A 7,377-nucleotide genomic window follows, 5' to 3' on the forward strand; every position below is an offset into this window, starting at 1 on the left:
AGGTTGCTTCTTCCTAGGGATCTGTGTACCACTGGCTCTTTTACAAACCCAAGGTATAAAAGATCTAGTTCTTTTAAAAAAAGGCTCTAGATCTAACCATTACTCTCTAAAGCAGCAGAGCTAAGTTTGTTACTTAGGATTTCATTTTAGCATCTGTTTAAACTACTTAAATTGGGGTGCCTGGGTGGCTCAGTGGGTTAACCATCTGCCTTCAGCTCGGATCATGATCCCAGGGTCCTGGGATTGAGCCCCACATTGGGCTTCCTGCTCAATGTGGAGTCTGCTTCTCCTTCTCCCTCTGCCTGCTACTCCCCCTGCTTGTGCACTCTCTCTGTCAAATGAATAAATAAAAATCTTAAAAAAAAATAAACTACTTAGCTGTTAGCACGATTATGCATTTGGATTTTCTTCATCTGACCTTTCTGAGTAAGGACCAGCTCTTGTTACTTACTGAGAACTTGCTGTTTCTAAAGGAGTTGCCACCTGGAGATTGTCACCCTTCTTCATGCTCGGCAGGAGAACAATCAGGAGCCCAATTAGTATGCTTTTTGTCACACTATTTAATACCTTCTGTTTTTGTATCATTTTATACAGTTTCTTAAGTTACATGAGTCACCTGAATAATACACTATGTAAATCATGGCCAGAAGCGATCACATGCAGTCTCTTAATTATTGACAGTAATCCTGCCACAAACTATGGAAACCTCTAGAAGGCAGAGTAGTGATTTTTCACTTGTCTTAGCTATGCCTTGTGAAGCGACTTTCAAATTGGTAAAGAGATGACAACTAAAAGTCCACAATAAAAAACTTGAAAAAAATCCTTTGGGGCGGGGGGAGGGGGGGGGAGCCTGCTTCTCCCTCTGCCTGTGTCTCTGCCTCTCTCATGAATAAATAAATTAAAAAAAAATCCTTTCAGGGCTTTTTAATGCTATGATAGTCATACTACTGTAAGATTTAAAAGAGACAATCCCTTTGTTAGTATCTTCTACTAAGCCACGACCTCTTTCTCTAGCCAGCAGGGCTCATTTATTTTTAGATGTTTGTGCAAAATTTCAAAATGAGTGTTAGGATGAATGAGACTACGGAAAGTTTTGAAAAAAAAAAAAACAGAAAAGTAGAATTGTCAGTTTGGCAAAGATCTTTTTTTTTTTTTTTAAGATTTTATTTATCCATTCATGAGAGAGAGAGAGAGGCAGAGACACAGGCAGAGGGAGAAGCAGGTTCCATGCAAGGACCCGATGCAGGACTCGATCCCGGGTGTCCTGGATCACACCCCGGGCTGCAGGCGGCACCAAATCGCTGCGCCACCGGGGCTGCCCGATCATCATTTTTCTAATCTGTTCCCCAGCCTTCCTCACGGTTTGGATATTTGACCTTTACCCACCTGGGGAAGATGTGAACACAGATGTGTTCAGGTGGTCTTGTCCAGGTGGGAGTAGGCAGGGGCGTTCTCACCTCATACATGCAGACCCCTTCTAGAGGATGCAGCCATCTGAAAAGGTATAGAAGAATGTCTTGTCTTTAAATGAGATATGTCCTGATGTAGAATGTTAAGACTACTGCTTAGAATTTAAGTTGACTGGAAACTGAAGCTATCAAACCCAAAGCTACAAAATAAGTATGCAATGAGTTATTTAGACAAGGTCTTTGAAAATACAAGGTGGGAGAAACTGAGTCACATCAGAAAGTGTTAAGAAGTTACCTGAGGGTTCTGGTCCAGGATGGTGACATAGGAGGCCCCTGAACTCCCGAGAACACAGCAGGTGTGCCACTACACCTAGATTAGTATTTTCTGAAACAAATGCAAAAACTAGCTGAGCTACTCTTATACATTTGGCAATCAAAAAAATATACACGCTGAAATGGGCAGGAAAAGCTGAGCCAAGCCCTCACCGTAAGCCCCACATCCTCAACACAATGCCACACAATCAGGTAGAAGCTGCTAACGCCAAGGTTCTCCCTGAAGAATAGAGCTTGGACCCCACATCTAGCACCTCAACTTTTAAGACTCTGAGAGATAGACCCCTAAAACACCCAACTCTTAAAGCCAATTAGAGCTTCTATCCATGAGACCAGACCCATAAGACGAACAAAGAAATGGTATTTACCAGCCTTAGATGACTAGCTCCTGATCTTTCCCTGGACAGGATCTGTTATATATTAAAAGTTGTTGCCTCCACATTTAGCACCCCTCTAGGGGCTGCCTGCTATTGCCACCAAAGACCAGGGAAGGCAGTGGGTGCCTCTTTCATCTATTTCCTTCTAGCCCACTCCAAAGCACCCGTATCTCCCTGGAGGGAGCTCATACACATTGTGTCTCAGTTTGAGTAGCTGCTATGCAAGGGACGTATCCCTGCAGTAGTACCTGGCTCTGACCGCCAATGGTGCTTGCATTCAGGAGTTCTACGGGACTGCAGGAAAAAAAAAAAGGCAGTTTTTAATGGGTGCAAGAGCAACACCACCCCCTCACCCACCCCCACGGCTAAATACCTAGGCCAAGTGCAGAGGAACTGAGAAAAACATCCATCTCACAGTTTATCCGAAAAAGAGACCTAACTTACATACTTTCCCAGCCTCTCTCTGACAGTCTGCCTTCTAATCAAACTGCATCTATGTGCTGTGATCTTACCCAGTGGAACACTAAGCAGTCTTGACAAACATTCAACTAGTGGGAAGCGCCAAGAACAAAAAAGTCATCTTAGACAATCACAAAAATTTAAGAAGCAACCAAGAGCTTGGGCCAGAAGGAGGTTCACCTATACAAACCACTCTAGAGACTATTATGAGCAATTATACTCCAACACACTGGACAGCCTAGCAAAAATGGATTTATTGCCACAAACCTACAACCTACCAAAGAGATCAGGGCACCTGGGTGGCTCAGTTAAGCATCTGCCTTCAGCTCAGGTCATGATCCTGGGGATCAAGCCCCCATGTCAGGCTCCCTGCTGAGCAGGGAGCCTGCTTCTCCTGCTCCCTCTGCCTGCCACTCCCCCTGCTTGTACTTGCTCTGTCAAATAAAATCTTAGAATAAAAAAAAAAAAGGTGAAACCCAAGCATACCACTACTGAAAATCATCAAAACACAAAGGAAGAGAACAAGATAAAGAAACAAAGGAATTGTAAGACAATCAGAAACAACCACATGGTGATAGTAATTTTGTACCTATCAATAATTACTTTAAATGGACTCAATTCCCCAAATCAAAAGACACAGTGGCTAAATGGTTAAAAAAAAAAAAACCAAGATCCATAAATATGCTGCCTACAAAACACTCACTTTAGCTTTAAGGACACACCAGGCTGAAAGTGGAGGGATAGAAAAAGATATTAAATGCATATAGCCAAAAACAAAGTAAGGGTAGCTATATATACATCAGACAAAATAGTCTTTAAGCCAAAAACTGTAACAAGAGACAAGTTCATCATATGACAATAAAAATAAATTCATCAAAAAATGGAGCATTGTAAATATTGAGGCACCCAACATCAGAGCACATAAACATATAAAGCGAATATTAACAGACCTCAAGAGAGAATTCAACAGCAATACAATCACAACGGGGGATTTTATACCCCATTTTCAACAATGGAGATCATCCAGACAGAAAATCAATAAAGACACACTGGACTTCAACAACACATTGGACCAGATGGACTGAACCAACATTTACAGAACATTCCATCTGTTAACCTTAAAAATAAAACAGCCAGTGATTTTACCAGCAAAATGAGTTTATTCAGGAATAGCAGAGGAATCACAATTTGAGCCCTGCAATTTCTAGCAAACCACAGGCAGAGTCTGGAGAACAAAAGAGAGGAACACTACAGAGGAAAAAGGAGGAAGAAAGGAGGGACTGCTTTGAGCAAAAGTCTCCTGGAGGCAAGCCAGTGTTCAGGGTGGTGATGGGTTTCTCACTGGCTAGGCAATTGCTGGGCAAGGAGAAAACCTTCCTCCTGTTAAGGCAGTAAAGTGAACTTCTTCCTGCCTGGGAAGATGAAACAAGCTGTGATAGAAAGTTCATATGTGTGAGAGCTTCCCCTCCAGGGCTTTCTGACTCCATTCTAAATCCAGTTTCCCTTTACTTTCACATTTCTCTCTTTTGATCAAGATCTTTCTCCAAAGCATAACTGATCAAGAGTTGAGTTCTCTGTATTTACTGTCTTTGTCCCTTGGTGCCGTGAAAGACCTTTCCCAGTTATCACATCCCATGTCAAAGGGAAAGTACATAGCAGTTCCAAACCATTTATGACCCCATTTGGGTAACAAGAAAGGAGGGAGAACTCTCAGGCATTTCCCATCCAAAGTCTGTATCTTGTTAAGGTTGTACACATGAGATCAGTTTGAAGGACTGAGCCAGCATCATCTTATTGGGGTACATCATTTCTACAAAGGTTGGACAGGCCATAGGTACAAAACTTAAAATTATAGAGTAAAAAGTAGCCATGACAGGTGCCTGGGTGGCTTAGTCGGTTAAGTGTCCGACTCTTGATTTTGGCTCAGGTCAAGATCTTGGGGTCGTGAGATCAAGCTCCGCATTGGGCTCCATGCCCAGCACAGAGTCTGCTTGAGATTCTCTCCCTCTCCCCCTTTGTCCCTCCCCGTCCTCACTTGCTCTCTAAATAAATAAAAATCTTAAAAAAAAAAAAAAGCACACAACAATTCCAATTTGTATTATGGTTCGGAGCTATGACCCTAGGCTTGAAGGTAGCCAACTGAACAGATCAAAGGACCGTGGAGAATCATGTAAAATTTGTTGCAACCAGTGTGCCTGCTCCCTGACTTTCTATAATTGGGTTTCTACCTATCCAGAGGTATTTACCCATGAGCAACAGGGAGTATTTGCTATTGCACAAACACCTCCTATCTTGATACCTATCAAGTAGGTAATAAAGGGCTAGGTGACTGTCCCAAACTACTTCAGCCAATGAGTCAAGTGATGACTATTGGGACGGCTGCTGCTTTGGCTGGCAGAGCAGACTAGCTCTCCCAATGGAAGCCTACCTGTAGTCACGTCTACTATAGACAAAAATGAAACCAAGTGGAGTACAGAAGTCTCCAGCTAAGGTCTGCTTATTGATAGATCCATTAACAGGAATTCCCTGATTGACCTTTTCTAGCCAGGAATCAGAGGAATTGGCATGACATTCTGTGAGGTACCATCCCATCCTGAAAGGGTCTTTTCCAAAAGCCTTGCAAAAAGGAATTAGGCCCATTTGTATCTCCCTTGCAGGGGAATGAATATTTAGATAGGGAAAAGAGTGCGCAAATGTCATATAATTGGCAAAGGTGCAAATGTTGGGATGAACTAGTACAGTTATAGTTGGAGACTTTGAAGCGAGGTATGAGAACACCTAGCTATAAATAGCCGAATCTGATAGTAACACCCATAGACCTGCAGGTATAATCAACAGTGGCATTTGGGACTAAGACAACTGGTGACACATAAGACCAAGGGATCTCCAACATCACGAACCTAACAGTTTCTGGACAGATTTGAAAGTAAGCTTTCCCCTTTTGGCAACAGACCGGGAAATATGGATCAGAACGCTGTCCTCCCAGACAAGAGTGAAAAAAAAAGTTAAGATGCAATAGCAAGAAAAAGGCACAGGCCTGGTCTGGTCCCTGTGGGAAAGCCTTCCCCTTTAATTTCATCTGTTCGATTTCTAAGAATCTTTACTTTCAGGTCACCAGATGGTGTTTGTCCAGTGATGGTTTGGCATGTTCTTAGATGTGATACATGGATCCAAGAGTATATTCCTTGAAGTTTGGCAGCACAAAAACTGGTTAACAGTCCCTGATAGGGCCTCTCCATGGGGTTGAAGAGTCTTTCTGGAGATACCGTTACCAATGACAAAAATCTCTGGTCTGTGGATGCACACCAAAGTGTGATTATTCCCTATGGATTTGATTGGGCTGAAGTAGATCCCTTTTTACCAGCTATGGATGAAAGGAAGCGGGGGCTAGGTGTATTGGACATCCTGATACAAAAAGAACAGATTCTCACTGAACTTATCCAAATATATTGTCATGAAAAAGAAGACTATTTAGTAAGAGTTTCAGAATTCTGGAGGGATCAAGTAAAGAAAAATAGATAAATGCTTCAATCATTGGTACCAAATTGTCTTAAATTATAGATAGCTTAAAAGGAGAAGGGGGAGAAAGGGGAAAAGGTGGGAGGGTCCTCTAAATCCGGAAAACAAAGCATTACAGCAATCAGTTTTCCATTAGTTTTAGAAATCCTTACCCAGTTCAGTGTTATGATCTTAAAGTAATCGAAAACCTGTATTCTAGAGCACCTGTCAAATTCCTTTTTCAAGAATCTCTCTGAAGATGAAACATTTCTTTAGAAACATTTGTTGTAAAAGCATCAGAGTAAAACAATAACTGTAAATGACAAAAGACTTAAAGATGGCACAGTTAAAGATCTGGCAAGAGTTCCACATACACGTATCAAAAAAACAAACAGTGAAGCAATTGACAAGTAAATTTGGTTCATTTTATGACATACATTTATTTTTATTTTGCATACTAATTATTAATGCATTTGACAAATTAGTTACTATTTTTAAATTCAATTAATTAACATATAGTGTATTATTAGTTTTGGAGGTAGAGGTCAGTGCTTCATCAGTTGCATATAATACCTAGTGCTCATTACATCATGTGCCCTCCTTAATGCCCATCACCCAGTTACCCCATCCCCACTTCTCCTCCCCTCCAGCAACCCTCAGTTTGTTTCCTGTGGTTAAGAGCCTCATGGTTTGTCTCCCTCTCTGATTAAATCTTGTTTTATTTTTCCCTCCCTTCCCCTATGATCCTGTTTTCTTATATTCTACAGATGAGTGAGATTGTATGATAATTTTCTTTCTCTGATTGACTCATTTCACTTAGCATAATACCCTCTAGTTCCATCCACGTTGTTGCAAATGGCAAGATTTCATTTTTGATGGCTGAGTAATGGTGTGTGTGTGTGTGTGTGTGTGTGTGTGTGTATAACCACATTTTCTTTATCTGTGACATACATTTTAAAATTATGACTGATAAGACTACCAGGACATATCAAAATTTTAAACATTTTAGAACATGCATATTAGCACACACCTATACAAACACAAAATAAAGAAGACTTAGTATTCCTTATTGGACAATGCATCCCATGTAATTTAATATACCAAATAAGCCTAATTAGTGTAACATCTCTGCTTTTATAAAGAGACAAAGTTTTGAGATGTTCCAGGGACACACTAAAATTCTTACCATGAGTTTGGGGTCAAAAAATCTCATTAAAATTTTTAATTTTGAGAAGTCTGTCAAGAATATCAAAAGATTTGGACAGTTGGGAAACAGGGTCACAGAAAATTACAAAATAATA

The sequence above is a fragment of the Canis aureus genome, chromosome X, assembly GCF_053574225.1.
Source record: "Canis aureus isolate CA01 chromosome X, VMU_Caureus_v.1.0, whole genome shotgun sequence".
Lineage (NCBI taxonomy): Eukaryota > Metazoa > Chordata > Mammalia > Carnivora > Canidae > Canis > Canis aureus.